Raw genomic sequence first — 19,011 nt, 5'->3', positions numbered from 1 at the left:
TCCATTAATGGTGTATCAATTTTTTTGCATCAGAAATCAAGTTTTCGTTTCACTTCTTATGGACGTTAAAATAAGATTCATGTCGGGATGGTGGATCGAAGTCGGGTTGAATGAAGAGGCTGATTTATATTCATTAGTCACGCCAATTAGAATAACGCTTGTCAATTCATTTCTAGTCAATTCAATGCATGTTGACGGCGAATGTCGAAGTAGTGCTAGTCGAAGCAAAGCGACTGAGAGGAGAGTCGATATTCATTTTTTATGGTCTTCAGAAAGCATACGATGCGCTGCACTCTAGTTCAATTTTCATCAGCGCGTGTTCATAACAAACGCGTACTCTCTTTTGGTACGAACTGTTCCAAACTCATAAACACGGGAGCGCAGAATGAACACGGCGTAAAATTCAGATACTAAACATCGCTTCTCACTTGTGTGATGCACGCTGCATTTTACACACACATTTAATTCTAGTGCCCGCTTGGTTTCGCTCGTTCTAAGCAAAGCATAGAAATAATAGGGCGCCTCCGTACCAACCGTATACGCTTGTGTAAAGAAAAATACAGAGAAAAAAAAGAGAAAGCAAAGCAGACAAACCAGATTCAAGCGCGGTTTTGAAACGGGTGTATAAACATGGTGCACAACACGGTATATTGATACGGTGTGAACCTTGACGCGAGCAGTGTTGAAAACAGAACATTTCAGCTATGTTTCGGAGCGTGTTCATTCGCCAGAGCGCATGTGTATACAAGGATCCTCAAATTTTCTAAGGTTGTGAACCCCTGGTCCAATTTGCTTTCGAAAAAAAAGAGAATCTTTGTGTATTGATGGTTCTGATTAGTAAAATCCAGCGGTTGAAACCAGCAGTCCCAGAAGAATTTTCTACACCACCAACATCCGAGATCTTCTCTTTCGAGTTTGTCGCTCTGCGCGAAAATTCCAGCTTACTTGGCGTGACCATTTAAGAGAGTCGGTTCAGTCGCGGAAGTGGTTAAATAGGAAGTTTTCCTGTGACTTAATTGGCCGAATCGTTTCAAATTTCTGCGGAACCATTTGAAATCACCAACAAGTAGACTCGAGCGAAACAAATTGGGTACCTTGAGAAACCTTCTTCGTTTGCTTCCTGTCCCCCCCGGAAAAAATAAGGCTTCAACTTAGAGTTGATCGCTAATTGAGTAAATATTTTAATCGCCTTCAGTCGAAGTGATTACGTGAAGCCGATTTGGCAACACCAACAACAAAACAGCATCATCGATACCTCACAGGGTTTCGGTTTCGCGGTGTTTCTTCCCGCGAGATTGACCTATAGAAGCACCTGACAAATCACCTGAACCGCTACTTTTGGGGTCATAAATCGTAGATTTTATGAGCGCATAAAAATGAAACATAAAATTGCCCGGCAATAATGGTCGCATCAGTTACTCTCTGGGTCAGCTGTAAAAAGAGCCATCCCATAATATCTGACGGTTTTCTGCAGCGCATTTGCTCGCTTCTATTGCACGCCTGCCAAGGCCTGCGCCATTGCCACTTGACTGGGCGGTATTTATTGGAGGGGGCCAGGCCAATTTAAATTCCTCGCAAACCATGCCTCGTCAGCGTCAGTAGCAACCGGAGCTTAGCCAACCGATAATCACCTGCGTGTACATCGCTGATGATGAGAAATTTAGCGCCTCTTCATTCATTGTATCGAATTCTGCGGTCGCAGCGCATAGACACGACATTGGTTATTGGGTGAATCGGTCTCTTACACAAATGGTTTTTTTTGCGCTTGTCGCAATGAAAATTATTCGATTATATGGGGAGGGGTCTCTAGATTCCAATCCTCCACCCAAAAGTGAGACCACTTCAACGCGCACATTGAAGTCACCCAAAAGTAAATATCTAGCAAAAAAAAAGACTCGGATTGCGCATGCCGACGAAACCTGTTGGGATGATGTGTTTGCGCGGAGCGTTCAGACGAAAGAGGAGACACCATGCAGACAATCTCAGAGAAAAAAGTATTGTCTCATCGCTGAAGAATTCGCAAGCACTGTGTGGCGGCAAGGTTGGTGGTGGTGGGGGTGGGCAATGCCTTTTTACCATGACCGTGTTGCTTTTAGCACCCCACCGCCGAAACATGTTTTTGGGTGGTGATAAATAAATGGTTAAATACATAGATGAGGAGACGTGGGGATGGTGGAATTTGTGCTTAAATTGGATGGCAAAATAAACAAAACAAAAAAAAACGCTATAGTGGCGAGAAGTGCGAAATATTTTTGGTGAGACTTTTCCATGATAGATGGATGAATGTTTGTCATTAACTGATTCTTGTTATATCGTTTTGTGCATTTATACTTATTTTCGATTATGTCGACGATATCAACCTCTAAATCATTCTACATCAGCTACAGTTCCACCGTGATCGATCAAACGTGTTGATATTGTAGAGTTACTCGAACGTAGATGTAATTGAACATTGGTTGAATTTTGTATTGGACTTAGTAAAATAAGTGAAATAATTTCTAAATCAGGTTCATTTCAAATTGAAAACATGATTCACTAGGAGGTTCTCTTTTCAAAAATGAAAAAAATAATATTGAATTATCACTAACGTATGTTACGTTTCAAAGTAAACAATTTTCCATCTGGAAAAATAATCTTAATACACGTAGGTTTAATTAATTCGCAATAAAAAAAGTATAGCCCTGCATTCTGAAAATTTTAAGACTTGGGTATCATCTAACTAGGGATTTGTCTATTGTAATGTCCGCTTTTCCATTCTGTAAGTCGACGCAATGCGGGCAGAATAACATATTTAATGAGGTGTTTCTCGTAATAAATGTTAATTATATTTATAGCATTTTTTTTGCCGTATCAATTCGAACCATTTTTTGCTATCATTATCATTATAATTGAAGGTAATTATAATTAATTAATCCGATATCGAATCACACTTGAAAATCGAGCACATTCGAGGCCTCGTGAATCTGCTTGGTCTTGTTTTCATTTTTACGGACAGTTTTGTGTTTCCTACACTCTGTCCAACTTCTATAAGACCAGGTGATGATCTGGTTGCTTTGTGCCACTATAAACAAACAATGCTTTAAATTATATTCTAGTGTTTTGGTATTGTTGACTACCATACACTGCATGATTTTCGTATGTGTGTGTGCAAGCGCTGAGCGTAAAACAAAGTTTTGTATTTTTCAAGTGTCAAGTATCTATAAGACCAGTTACATTTTTCCGTTGTTTTAGTTGTTTTAATCAGTTAATCTGGAAAATTCCAAGAGAAAAGTGCTCACGGAGAGAAAAGAAAGACAAATCGATGCATTTCACCAAGAAAATGTTGGTATCAGAGAAATTTCTCGTCAGATTGGACGATCCTATCAAGTAGTGCTCAATTATTTGGCGAATCCTCAAGGATACGGTAAAAAGAAGAGAGCTCCACGTAAATCGAACATAAAAAATAAGAGTTTTTATCACGGTCTAATCAATTTGTTGATGATATCATTTAGCTGCATGCATATACCGGGAATTTGTAATTTTAAATTATCCCGCTGAACATTCTAATTTTTTTTTCATGCTTAGTACTTTTTTTTAAATGTTTACAATTTCACAAGGCGTTGAAATTTATTTTTATAGCGATTTTTCAAAAATTAATATCTCCATTTTGGTGAGTTCACCACGGCACGGCAAAAATGTCTAAAGGTTGGTGTTTTGAGACATAACATTTTTTAACATTAAATTCAATTTTTTAGAGTAAATATGTTTAAATGTTATTTCTCTTCAATAGTTCATTAATTTTCCCACAACTTTGTCGAACATCATATTTGAATCAGACATCTGGATTTTGAGTTGTGATTTTTTGAAAGGAAGATCAATGATTTTGAATAAGCTCTTTTGAACGAATCAGTCGTAATTTAAATTGGTCATATGATAATCAGATAATAAGATGATAAGATCATTATTGTGTTATTAATAGGACAACAGCCCGATGTCTTTCTCGTTGCAAGCAGAGCTTGCATATGGATAGAGAGAGGCCAGGATTCCGACACTGAATCGATCTCCATCGCTGATGATTGTTGCGTGGACGTAGTTATTCTGTAACAACACAAAGCTGGTCAATGAGGGCCCGCTTACTAAGCGAACGAGCAACCAATGCGACTACGAAGATCCCCAAAAGTTATGAATTTTTGAAAAAAAGGGGAAAAATAGATTTTTCGGACTACCCTAAAATGGAAATGGGCACCCTAAAAAAACTACCACTTTGCACGGAAATCCGAGTACCACTATATAGGTTTGGCATAGAATGACTGCATATGTACCAAGTTTAAATAAATCGAAGAGCGTCGTGTCAAAATTTACTGCTTTGCGGTTGATTTGACTTGGAATTTCTCTATCTCTAAAGAGTGTGCAATTTGCGTCATCTGGCGGCTTCATTTCAAGTGACACCGAATTTCTTCGTTTTCTGTTGGGTCGTAATGATTCTAGGCGCCTGAAAGTGGCGTTTTGAGTCAATTTTACAAGCTCGTCTTGGGTTCAATACGACTCTTGATCTTAAGTAATTGAGTAATTTACCATCTTTGGATTTTTCAGACTTTTTAGCTGACTCGTTGACTTTGATGTGAAATTAGTATTTTTGAAACGAACAAACCATTATTCTTTGCACGGTATCTATATGAATAAAAAATGGATTGCCAAATGTGTTGGTAAGCACTAAACCCGAGGAAGGAAAGGTCCGATTTGGGCCGACTTCATATTGTTGTGTTCATCTCTGCCCGTAGATCAATTCTACGGAGAGAAAAATCTGGAAATCTTCGGAAAACTCTGAAATAAAATGGAAAAATTCTGAAAATTGAATTCCTATATGTTTTACAATTATATCGTGATAAGCGTTGTTAGTCCAGGGTGGATCATGTACGTATAGACTTGTCATCACTACAGTCTAAATCGCACTCGTTAGGGAGTCAACTCTCCCTAACTCGATATCAAAGGGACCATCGAGTTAGGGAGGTATCGAGTTATGGAGAGAAGAATGCTTGTAAAATAAATCACGGTACCATGAAATCCATCGAGTTAGGGAAAACATCCTGTTACAGAACATCGAGTAAGGGAGAGTTGACTGTAGTACATTTTGCGATCATTCACACTGAAGGCCATCATTTTTCATTGATCCGTTCAGTCAGAGTGGACCAAGTTTGTAATAATATACATCATACAATATACATACATACATACATACATACATACATCGTTATTAGTTCCACTGCGCTGATGTCCTCTTCGCAGGCATCCATTTACCCGTCGAGACGTGAACCGATTAGGAATAGCCCTCCAACTTGACGCGCAACCCGTCACAGCCACCCTCGCGGGGTTTCTCACCTGTCGAGACGTGAACCGATTAGCAAGCGCCCTCCAACTTGACGCGCGCCCCGTCACAGTCACCCTCGCAGGATTTCTCTTCCCATCGGAGCGCCGATTAGGCAGTGCCCTCCAACCTGACGCGCACTCCGTCACAGCAACTCTCGTGGGGTACACACCGATTTGATGACGCCCTCCTAGGCGCTCGCTCCTTCGAAACGTTCGCAGTGATCCTCCATCCAGGCCACGTCAGGCGTTGCCAGGCAGGCCTTTTGCTGTTCTCCGCGGCAGTATCCGTTTACCTGTCGAGACGTGCACCGATTAGGAAGCGCCCTCCAACTTGACGCGCGCCCCGTCACAGTCACCCTCGCAGGATTTCTCTTCCCATCGAAGCGCCGATTAGGTAGTGCCCTCTAACATGACGCGCACTCCGTCACAGCAGCTCTCGTGGGGTATACACCAGTTTGAAGACGCCCTCCTTGACACTCACTCCGTCGCAGTTATTAAATCGGCATCCGTTTACCTGTCGAGACGTGCACCGATTAGGAAGCGCCCTACAACTTGACGCGCGCCCCGTCACAGTCACCCTCGCAGGATTTCTCTTCCCAGCAGAGAGCCGATTAGGTGGTGCCCTCCAACATAACGCGCACCCCGTCACAGCTACTCTCGTGAGGTACCATCTCTTGCAACAGCCGTCGCCGTTGTTCACCTTTCACCGTCGGGCGTTGTCAGCACTTTGGTCAGCCCTCCACCTTCGCTGCAGCTCCGACATGATTTGTGTGATTGCACTGCTCACGTCATTCCAGATCATCTCGTCGCGACACATTGTAATTAGGAATATATACAGGAACTTTATCACTTAGAACAATGTTCTGTGAATAGAAATTGTTTTGAGTAACATCCTCCTCTGGAAGACAAAATATGTCTTGATAATCATTAATTAATTTTTTAAATTTATCTTTAGCATATGGAGGAATTTTGTCCGTGTTTATGCTTTTAAAAATCTCTTCGGATCTCTTATTATTAATATTTTTGGTATTTACATTAAGAATAGAATAATCGTTTAAAATACTTAATGTAGGCTTAAATTTAGAATAATGTATGTACAAAGGTTTATTCGTAGTATTTACAAATTTTACATAAGGCTTTAAAGGTGAAATTATAGTGTTACCACAGAAAACTCCTGGGTAAATTTCTTCTGAATGGACTACCATATCCTCTCTAATGTTTAAATATGGTATCCTTCTGATAACTTCACTACGACTTGGTAGCATGAAGCCTTCATTTAAGTTGTCTTCTATTGGTACTGAAATTTGTATATTGGCTATATTAAATGTAAGTAGCCAATGTTCATAATCTATTAAACATTTATAATTTATTAAAAAATCTCGACCTAGAATACCATCAGCCGTAATTGGTAAGTCTGCGGTAACTAGGTGAAAATCGTGATTTAAAGTTAATGTATTATTAAAGCATAAAGATGTATTTGTTAAACCTAATGTTTCTACACTATTTTCCGTAATGCCGGTTAATTTAATCTTATTGTTAGTATTTACATGTTGATTTGGGAGAATATTTCGTGCTTTGAACAACGAAATATCTGCACCGGTGTCAATGATCAAGTTGCATATTTTATTTCCAGTCATGTGCACTTTGACTTGGATAAAATTTGATGCATTTAAATTTAATGTCAAAATCGGTATGCCTGTCCGTAACAATTGTTCAGTTAGTCGACATCTGTTAGCAATTGTTACTGGTTGGCTAAAAAATAATCGGTATTTGCTTGATTGTTCCCATTATTTGCAATATTGTTGTTGAACGGTACCATAGCTTGGCAAGTATTATCTGATTCGTTTTGTGGGTGAAATCCATTATTGTTTGCATGATTATTCAGTCGAGGAATGTCTTGCTGATTTACTACGTACATTCTCGCTGGTACATTATTTCTATTGAAATTTCTGTTAACGTTTCTGTTTTGATTTTCTCCCAGCACTTTTGGTTTGATCTTCATTGAAATTATTTTCGTAAGGAGTTTTTTTTTTATTTTGTTTCCCTCCTATTCAGTGTCAGTATTTATATTACACCGCTTTTCTGGCACTTTTCCGATCACATTGTTTGTAACACTTTTTGAATTTCTCCCAGCACTATTTGTTTAGATTTCGCTATTGTTCCAATGTTTGCTGTTCGAATTATCACTCGCCTGTTGGCACGACACTTAATATTCACTATTTAAGCTTGTCCAGTTGTCCATAATAAATATATATTTCATATATATTTTTTTTTTTTCAGTCTGCGCTAAAGTTGATTACACAAACTTCGGGGATTTTTCTCCCTTTCCTTAACTTTTCTTCTCATACTTTTATTTTGGCTTTTCCATTGAGCTGTGGCGGTAATTGCACTCAAGTTTACCACTCGCCATGTAATTATATAGTTTATATTGTAATGCCAATAATATTGTTCACATCACCAATATTGTTCATCACACGCGGCCTTGTACTTATTTTCAATATTCTTCACATAAATCACTTCCGAAGATTGCAGGTTTAATTTCACGGTCGCCATGTCTTATATTTGCTTTATACTTTTATTCAAAAAAGGTTTTATTCATTTCTCGTCACTCCACGACGCGGATGCACGCGTGGAGTGTCATACAAGAACTCTCTTAATGCTAGTTACATGTGTCTTAAGCTAACTTAGCCAACAGTTTGTGGAGAGTTTCATTGGGAGGAGCCAAGTCGATTTCAAAGGGGAATAGCCAATCAATCGAATGCAGTGTTCGATGTGAATGGTGTCAAGAAATAAAATTGCTTACTGCGCTCATAAGCGCGCATATCGATTTCATGGGAAATCGTAAAGTGTCACGACGACTTTGTGTACGGTCGCGTATTTAATCAGAATAGAACTGGGTTTGTTTTGGTTTCTGGTTTATTGCCTTTAGCTGCGCGCGACATGATGTAAGGGTGCATTCATATCGCCCGCGCATGTTGGCATGGACGAATGTGGGAGAAAAACAATTAACGAAATAATGCAGTTGCGCTTGAGGAATGTTTCGTGGGAATCGTAAATTGAAGTGACCACGCATGAGTCATTTATTTTGAAACAATCAACTGCTTATGAGGAGAAGGATAATTTGTATATTGGGAGTTTTAAGATGGACTTTGGAACGGGGTTTGAAATCATACTACAACATCTCCTCCACAATACTCCCGACATGAAGTGCAGGCAGCCCCTCGCGCTTTTCGGTGAATCTGGGACAGACAAAAACGACGTGCTCCGGTGTTTCCTCCATATCTCCACACTCCGGACAGAGGGGTGAAACTGCGTGCCCGAACCGATGTAGATATTGCCTGAAACAGCCATGTCCAGACAGAAACTGCGTCAAGTAGAAGTTAACCTCACCGTGCTTCCTGTTCAACCAGGTCGATAGTACCGGTATCAGCCTGTACGTCCATCTACCGTTTTCTGCCGTATCCCATTCCTGCTGCCATTTGTCCAACGACTCCGCTCTCATCAATTTCCGGATACCTCTGGTTCCCCGCCGCTTGTAGCACTCGCTGTCTTCTGCCAGGGTGATGCAGATGGGAATCATACCGGCGATGACACACACAGCTTCTGTCGAAATGGTCCTGTACGCGCTTACGACTCGCATGGCCATGAGTCGGAATGTGCTATTGAGTTTCCTCGTATTTCGGTGGGTATCCAGAGCCGCCAACCAAGCAGGACCACCATACCTCAGAATCGACGAAGATACACTTGCCAAGAGACGCCTCTTGCTGCTGCTTGGGCCAAAGCTATTTGGCATGATCCTCCCCACCACGCTGATGGCCTTTGAAGCCTTCCCACATGCATAGTCGACGTGCTGGTTGAAATTTAGACGGTCGTCGATCATGACTCCGAGGTATTTCACTGCCCGCTTCGAAGCGATGGTATGTCCTCCGACCGATACCTCTGCCCGCAGCACTGCCTTACGACTGCTCACTAACAGCACCTCGGTTTTGTGATGTGCCATCTGGAGCTTTACGCTGTCCATCCAATTACCGATCATGTCTACAGCCTCAGTCGCCAACATTTCCACCTCCTGGAGCGTCTCGCCGAGTACAGTTATTACGATGTCGTCCGCGAATCCCACGATCTCCACACCTCTGGGTAGTTTCAGAGTTAGTACACCGTCGTACATCGTGTTCCAAAGCGTAGGACCTAGGATGGAACCTTGCGGAACTCCCGCCGAGATGTTCTTCTGTATCTGTCCCCTGTCTATGTTGTGGTTGTTGTGGGTGCGATCCCCACTCGACGTCTGAGTTAACCCTTCCCAGGTAAGGCTGGTAGAGCGTTCCTCACATCTATAAAAAAAAAACATACATACATACATACATACAAACAACAAGGTACCTATTAGCTTCAAGAAAAAAAAATTGATGGTTTAAATTCGGCGCTTGGAATTTGTTTAGATTTAATAGAAAATAATATTGAGTACAGACAAACCTTTTTTGTGCGGGGGATAGGAACCGCACAAAAAAAGTCGCATAAAAAAATCGTGCAAAACTTCACCAGCAGCTTTAAAAAATCGTGTTCGGTACACATTTTGAAAAAAACTTTTTTGGTGCGGTAGATAGGGACAGCATAAAAAAGTTTCCCCCAAGAAAATAACTCAAATTCACGCTATTTACCGTTCAATTTCCTTTTGTTTCCCTGCTTTGCGATAAGACACTTTGCCTTTCCGGTTGCGCGTGGCTGTTTTGTGCTTTTAGTTGCATGTCGAAACGTGTTGCTGTTAGAAATCATGTCATGCAAAATCTTAGAAAAACTTAGAGCATTGGATGAGAGGAGGGGAATGATTTCAGAAGTGAATAATTGAGACGCAAATATGCTTTTTTCGCACTGAAATGCATATAAACCATCGAAAAAAAACTAAATGGGCGATAACTTCGTCAAATCTGCTTCTTTCCATACACCGCACAAGAAAAAACCGCACAAAACAGGTTTTACTCTGACTGCATACTATGAAGCGTTTTCGTTGATCATTTAGAACAATTTCGATCCGTTATTCCTGCTGTATACAAGTTTTGTTTTTCAAAGCTCGTTAGAGAAACATGTTATTAACAAGTGATAATAGAATCTTGAACGAAAATTGTATCTGAAAATATTTTATGTTATAATGAGGAGTTTTGGTAGAAGTACTGGGAAATTTATGATGAAGGGAAATTGTAAAGGGCCAGATCATAACATGACATTAATCAACCGAAAACTGTGTCCTATTATTAATTGAGTGACAGCCACTCAGTTTTATCGTTAATTTCTTGTCTTGGAAAACACATTGGAATATACTACATTTTTGCTAAAACAAGAAAAGGCAGAATCTCATTCAGTAGATATTCAACACTAATTTTCCTCAAATAATGAAAACATGAGCTGTTCTATCTGGAAAAATGCTGCAATTCAACAAATAATCGAGCATCCACAATATTATCTATTATTAAAGCATTCGATAAATGTTTCAGAACGGTCGTACTCGACCAGATGAATTGTATTAAATAATTCATACCCATAATCGAGCAATTTCGCGTTCCTCATGCGTCATTTTCATTGATATTGTGGAGAGTTTCATAACCAGCGTAGGTCGAAACAATTATTTCAACGATAAATGATCCACAATAATCGAAAATCGAACCCTGTGAAAAAATTGTTTCCAAAAGTATACATATTTACCCAATGCATTCATCATTTGTGCTGTTTTTACCGGAACGGAACGAAGATGATTCTGTCATCCCTCCCCTCACATCGCCGACGTGAAACGTTGGAATGAATCAATTGCCAATCCAATCGGAATCGATTTCAACTATTTCATTATCCATCCGAGCCGTCCATGTTGCTCGCAAAACAGGGTTGTGCACAGTCAAAGATCAATCGAAATCCGCGCTAATACTTGCCTATTATTGCTGGTTTATGCCTCTGGAATGAAACGACTTCGCGGCTGAATGGCGCGCAGTAAATCTCGGAGATTATATCACCCGCGGGTGAGCAGCAGCAGCCGGCAGAGTTGAGTGGTGTGCTAATATCTGTGCACCGTGATTGCATCCACACGAACATCCGAACCTACTTTTCAAACAGCACAACACACCGGTCGAGTAAATCTCTGTTCGTTTGAGGATTACAGATGATGCTCGTTCGTTAAGTTGAATGAGGTTGTCTTTAAAATGTCACAACATGGTAGATTAATGGGGGATCGAATTATTGCACGATTCAGATGTTGAGCAGTGTTGCTGCTTCTCCTGCTTCTAATTAATCAGATTACGTTGAGGAAATGCGTTTTGAACAGCAACATTGACACTCATTTTGTTGTACTCATTTTTTTTTCTTGGTGGTCACGTGACTACGTCCTATAAGCCGGCCTCCAAATCATGTAATTTAGTGTCGCATAAATCGCCGACTAATCATGGCACAATATCAACAGTTTGACTCCATCAAATTCGAACCAGGCAAAGGAGAAAGCGGGTTACTAATTCGGAGCGGTCTTTTCTCTTTCTACGCAGCATTATTTCGTGATTGGGAAAGTCACTCGCATTTTGTCTCCTTCCTCCGACGCGCCATATACTCACAAATACCGTGGAGCCCTCGTGTGGTGATATCAAATTAATGCTGTTATAAATATTAATTCGGTTGTTAATATCAACATTAATGAATTCAACTCAGAGGTCAAATTTTTATATCGGTTAATCTAGTCTGTCGGATGTGTGAATGTGCAAGTTGCTGAAACAAATAAATTGTTGCGTACGATGAATAGTGTTGGCTTAGAGTTTGCGTTTTTGTGTAGCAAATGAATAACGATAATACTAATTTATGAGAGGCCATTCGGATTCGGATATCACTATCGTGATTTAGAATTTTTGTTTAAAATTTTCTGGTTTTGAACAATGATAATATTTTTTTCGAAGAAAGTATGAAAGCTGAGTTGTTTACATTCATATTACTGAAATATCTTGCAATCTCACCGTTATCTTATCACCAGAATCTAATACCCGTACGTAATATTTATTTTGAATCGATAATATTCCACCTCAGCACGAAATTTAATCCATGGTTTACCAGCCCAAATTGAAACCCCCAAAATCCCACTGTTTTGCGGAATCAGATTACTGGAATTCTCTCACGACATAATTCACGTTGGGATTGAGCCAACGTAAAAAAAAACAAAATTCCAATGGAATGCTCGCCATGCTCCCGTTCGGTTACTATAGGGTTCGACTCGAATCCGGATCTTTGCCGGTGAACACATATGTTTGTAAACCGCCGGCAGCTTTCTCAGCGGTGGCGCTGACATTAATGTGATAAAAAGTGTAATTAATGAGCAACCTGCGCACACGATTATACGTACAATGAGTTACGCTCCCATGCCGAGCTGTTTTCATTTTCGTACCGGGTCGAACAGCGAAACTCCCTGAGCTCCCTCCCCAGCAACAGGTTGAACTATCTCGCTGCATTTCATATCATTCGCACCCACTTTATGCCACCAGCAGCCAGTAGCAGCAAAAGAAGAAGAAGTGGTTGGTGTTGATTTGGAGTTGTGAGCAGTGGGAGCCGTGGAGCCGGCAAGCGATTGCTGCGCGACCTGTATTTTAGTTGTTTTGCTCTCTAAGCTTTGAAAACGGACAACGAGGGGGAGGGAAAGACCTGTCCTAAACAAAAAAGAAAAATGTAACGCGAAGCCGGAAAGTCAGTCAGTCAGTCAACCAATCAGCCAATTGGTGCGGGTTCCGACCGGTTTGCCGTTGATAGTGAATGGAGAGCGAAATTCTATTGTGTAAACCCAACGGTGGCCACCCCGACACCTGTTTTTTTTTCCAAATTCAGTACTAATATTTCTGTTTGCCGTTTTTCGTTGGTTGTTTTGTTACTCCAGCGCAAAATCCTATGTCGCACATAACTACTTCTGTGTATTTGAATGTTGTTTTACGTGTTTCGGTGTTTTTTTCCTGCACGAACGCGGGGGAACTGGGTTGCCTTGCGCACTTGACGTCTTTTGCTAATGCAGTATGGGAATGACATGTTTTTGCGAACCTCTATATAAGAATCAGAAGATATTCAAAAAAATAGACGAAGTTGTTCTAAAAATGACAAAAAAATCTACAAGAATCATGTTGTTATTATTCTTGACTTTTTATTATTTCCAACAACAAAAAAACTCACGGCTCCGTTTTAAAATATACACTTTAACTTCTTGTGTATTTAATTTTTCGACTGTTTTTCGACGTAGGACTACGTCTAACCTTTCAACATAGTGGCACAGTTCAATGTTCCAGATGAAAAATTTGCGTAGATTTTGAACGTTAATATCTCTTTAATTGCTGGGGAATACTGATTCGTTTGATTAACCCTGTAAGACCCAAATTTTTTATTCGTCTCATTCCACGCTTATCTCGAATTTCCGACTTTTAACATAAAATACTCCTAGCAGAAAGCTGTCAGCATAAAACCAATGTGTATGTGTAGTGTGTAGATGAAAATATTCTGTTCTAGTGGAGGTGAACATTGAAAATGATGCCTGAATAATTTGAAAAGAAACTCCATGAAGCTCGTCTAAAGGCGGGGTTGAGCTGTAGAGGGTTAATAGGAAATGTATCCAGCATTGTTTTGACTAAGGCCTAAGATGAAAGTGGAAATAGCAGACAATGTAACGAATAAAATATACAGGTGTTCAAATTTTACTCGCCATTCACATCCTCTCACAATGCAACAAGTAACTTTCTTGCATGCAATTCGGGCTGTAGCTTACATTGCATGGTTTCTTCCTTCAATGCGACGTTGCATCGAGCAAGAGCTATAAATTGTTCTGCCCTGTGGTTTCAATTTTTAGTTTCATTCGATTAGCGATTAGCTAGCATTAGCCATATATACAAACTGAAAGGTTTAGAAATGCAACTGCTGTGACGATTACTCGCGCCGCACACTGGAATCATTCTGTGCAATGAAATGTGCGTTCGTTAGATAAAATAACGGACTGTGCTATGGAATATGGTTGATGTTCCTTTCTGTTGATTTGAGAGTCGATTCCGCACATGTCACGTTGCATCGAGTAACAAGTATTAACCCTCTGCATCCGAGGCCTTTTTAGCTTGCGCGAACCAGCAACATTTATAAGCAAACAAGAGCATCATTCTTAAATTGCTATAATGTTTGTTCTCGTGGGCAATAATTTCGTAGTCCTACGTTAACGTGTGGTCGATGTTGGACATGGTCGTTTTTTTAACAATTTTAACAATTTTTGTCTTACGAAAATGTTAGTAATATGTAACCGATTACTCGCGGTTGGCTCAAGTTAGTATTACAAAGATTCTCATAATTGGGATGTTGCAGTCTCCAGTGCTCTGTATGTGTGGCCGACACCGGGATACTTCCTATTGGGGTGCAACTGACCATTAATCAGCGACGCCCCCCTAGTCTGTACCTCATATCAATCGTGGTGCATCTCTCTTGACTCGAGGAATCCAGGGTAGAATGGTCACTGGGCGGTACAATCTTCAGCTCGTGTAGAGTTGTCATGAGCGGTACAGCCTTTGGCTCTTGTTGAATGGTCAGTGGCCTGCACAAGACAAGTGTATTTGGAGAATCTGTTCTGTTTGCGATAAGGGCGATTTCTGCTGGCCCCGGTAGACATGGTCGATGTTGTAGATTTTTTTTTTCGAAAAAAAAATCATGCCGTCTGGTGTTTGTGTATTTATGCATCACACACATACATTGTTATTTTTATGCATAGCCGAAAGTGGATTGAAGATGTTAAAATAATTTTGTGTTTTGTTGATTAGAAATGTGGAATAATTGTGGTGTCTTGAGAAATATATAATTGCTTGTGGCCGAATATGTGTTACCAGAGAGGTGTTCCAGCTGTTACAGATATGATACATAAAATAAGAAAAGTTTGGGTTTTTTGGGAAAAAAATTCGACAAAAAAATTATTTTAAAAATTAAATTCCATTTTTCTCAAAAACGTATTTTTTTTAAAATTCCCAAATATATATATATATATATATATATATATATATATATATATATATATATATACAGGTCGGACTCGATTATATATAGTCGACCATTTTTTGTCAACAATTATTTTCAAATCCTATATATAATCGAATCTCAAGAAAACAAATTTTCATTAATGTATGAATGTCAATATCAATAGAAAAATAACTTTTTTGTTTTATGTGAAAAAATTACAACTTATCTCAATTTTGTTTAAATTCAAGATAGCGGTATACGGTATTCGACAAAGCTTTAGATCTTGTTAAAATATAAACTTTTGTCGAGGACATCAACTTTCTATCTTTTATAGTTTTTGAAATCTAAGTCATTTTTGTATGAAGACTCCTGAAAAAAATAATGTTCTGCTCGTTACATTTTTGTGTGTAAATTCTCACGTTGGACATGTTCTTGGCATGTTTCTAAAAAGAGAAAAGTTAGCAGAGTATGTAAATTGCGATAATTTATCTATAAAACTGTTATGATTAAACATTAAAACTATTTTTTTCAAAGAAAAAAAAATTAAAATATTGTTGTTCGAAAAACTTTTTCCATGTAAATGTGGCCATCGTCCGACGTATGGAAAACTTGGAAATTTTAAGGGCTATTTATATCTATTTTTTTAAGACTTTTAAAAGCATATGTTTTCGAGAAAAATGAATTTTAAATTTCAAAATATTTTTTTCCAAAAAATTCTTTGATAATTTTTAATGAAAACCAAAATAATTTCCTGCCTTCCATTCTTTGACTGAAATTTTGTAGGTCTGATAGGTTTTTTTTAAAATTTGAGTTTTTTCAACTTTTTTTTTGAAAAAAATTAATTTAAAAACTATAAGATCTGCAAAAAGTTGGTCAAAGAATGAAATGTGGAAAATAACTTAGGTTTTCATTAAAAATTATCAAATAATTTTTTGAAAAATAAATTCATTGCAAAAAAAATATTTTAAAAGTTAGAATTTATTGTTCTCGAAAACATATGCTTTTAAAATTCTGAATAAAATAGATATAAATAGCCCTTAAAATTTCCAACAAGTTTTCTATACATCGGACGATTTACGTGGAAAAAGTTTTTCGAATAACAACTTTTTCATTTTTTTTCTTTGAAAAAATACTATTAATGATTGATTCGTAACATTTTTATGTATAAATTATCGCATGTTCTGCTAACTTTTCTCTATTGAGAAACATGTCAAGAACATGTCAAACATGAGAATTTACACACAAAAATGTTACGAGCAAAACATTTTTTTTTCAGGAGTCTTCATACAAAAATTACTCATATTCCAAAAACTATAAAAGATAGAAAGTTGATGTCTTCGACAAAAGTTCATATTTTAACAAGATATAAAACTTTGTCGAATACACTATATCGCTATCTTGACTTTAAACAAAACTAGGATAAGTTGTATTTTTTTCAAAGAAAACATGAAAAAGTTGATTTTCGAAAAACTAACTTTTTCCCTGTAAAAGTGCCCATCTTTCGATGTATGGACGACTTGTTGAAAATTGTAAGGGCTATGCATATATATATATATATTTTTTTGGAATTTAAAAATAAACGTTTTTGAGAAAAATGAAATTTTATTTTTAAAATAACTTTTTTGTCAGCGAAATTTTTGTCCAAAAATTGTTTGGTATTTTTTGTAAAAATTCAAACAATTTTCTACATTTCATCCTTTGGCCATCAAAACAATCTACAAACAAAATTCTATAATTTCAACACATTCTAAAATATTTTTCGAAGTGTTAAACAAGTGATTTGAGTAGAATTATTTCGTAGTTCTACGTTAACATTGTGCTAGACACAACTCTTTATTATTTTTTTCGAATCTGGATTAAATTAGTGAGCTCGTTTTGGTATATTATTTGCAAACAATATTGTTGTAATTTTATCCTGTGGAAGAATAATATATTATTTCATGATAAATGATGGTCCATTGTTGAACCCCTTATTTCGTAATTTTGGTTATAAAACAAAAATTTTGTTAAATAGTTAATTCTTTCAACTCCATCATTGAACTTTTTGTACGTTTGTGCATGATCTATGGTTTGCGTTTCCTGCTTTTCATTTAAATGAACATCGTATCCCATCATATGTTTTTTTTTTTGCCTTGGAATGTATAACTTGGAATCACCTTATAAAAAAAGTTTAAGTCAATGTAGCAATACTTCAGTTTTAGAATACTGGAATGAACGTTATGAACGTTACGTTATGAATGAAGTTATTTACAATACTGTGGCTTTGTAGGATCAAATATATCAAATCCAACATTAATTTTATTAATCTCTTTTAAACTAATATGAACTTCACGTTACGTTTTGTATACGTTGTCTCTTATTATATTTTTGCCGAAATGTAACTCTTTAAAAAATTTGCGATGAAATAAATAAACTAGGTTTTTTATCTTTATAGATAGAGGTAAATATAGTTCGACAATGTAGTTATTTTAAGCAAAGCGCTTTTTGTCTAAGGCATTAGGGTGACCATGAAAAAAACTTTTTTTTTCTTCTAACTTTTACTACAAAAACAGCATACTTGAGGAAAAAACGGTTTTCTACCAACAATCTTTTTATATTTAAACTAAAACCAAGAAGATGTGTTTTAAACTGTAATGTTTCCCGATGCTTGTGAATGCTCAGAAAACATGTTAAGTTTTCATGAAATAGTAACATACTTAAGAACTGTTTTTGTTTCTAACGAATTTTGGTGGAATCGGAATTTCCCTAAGATTTATTTGATATGCTGTACTACAAAGGAACGAAGCTGAAGGGAAACTGAGACTCCGCTTTTACACCGGGTGAGAGTATATAAGACATGTCATTCGCGATTGTCATTCTGGTCTCGCTCCAGCCTGCGAGCAGTCAAGAGCCTTTCTTAAGGCTAACAATTCCAACATAATTTACCCGAATTGAGAAGGAAAAATTCTAAAAATCAGATCACAATTTTTATCAAATCTGCTAGTGATAAATAATTTTAACTCAATATAACATGAAACGGCAATTGATTTGTTATAAAGGATAAAAATCATTAAAGTATTATGTTTTGCTAATTTATCCCCTCAAATATTTGGATAAACGAAGAATTTTTCAATATTTTTTTCGTTTGATTTTTCTGTGTTGAAATTCTCTGCGTACCATGTTCCAAACTCCGTGGCAGCACGAAAAAAAAATTAAAAAAATGTATTGAACTAACGTTATTATGTTTTCTAAAAATTGTGATCATATATTTTTTTCTGAATTATTTCATCTTCTTTATTCGGGCGTACATGTATTATATTTCTTTTCATAATAAAAACGTATATTACATAGGAAAACACTTAGTCTTTCAGTCTCCTATACTGAAATTACAAGGAAAGTTTCTTCGAAATCGAAAATGATCGGTAAAAATTTTCGAAAATTTTCAGTCCATAGTATGTGTGATCAGTTAGATGTAGCCATAATTATGACGGTTTTCAGATTTCACAAAAAATAAAAATTCAAGGTTGCGAGGGTTTTTTCCTGCACCTGTTCACTTTCTCAAATGTAGGCAAGTCACGGAACTAGTAGAAAAAATCACTATGCGAAAATAATCCATGAATCAAATGTCATTTTAATTCGAAACTTGAACAATCCAGTGTGCAGTGCCCAAATCCATAAACCTCGTGCCGCTTTCAACACATG

At 37.7% G+C, this 19,011-nt stretch overlaps 1 protein-coding gene across 5 annotated transcripts in view; it reads left to right on the top strand.

Annotated features, from left to right (window-relative positions):
* LOC129780091 (serine/threonine-protein kinase 24) overlaps positions 1-19,011 on the top strand; it is a 242,469-nt gene that overhangs the window by 122,136 nt on the left and 101,322 nt on the right. The window lies entirely within an intron of this gene.

This window comes from Toxorhynchites rutilus, chromosome 3 (assembly GCF_029784135.1).
Source record: "Toxorhynchites rutilus septentrionalis strain SRP chromosome 3, ASM2978413v1, whole genome shotgun sequence".
Classification (NCBI taxonomy): Eukaryota; Metazoa; Arthropoda; class Insecta; order Diptera; family Culicidae; genus Toxorhynchites; species Toxorhynchites rutilus.
This window is presented reverse-complemented; position numbering and strand designations above follow the sequence as displayed.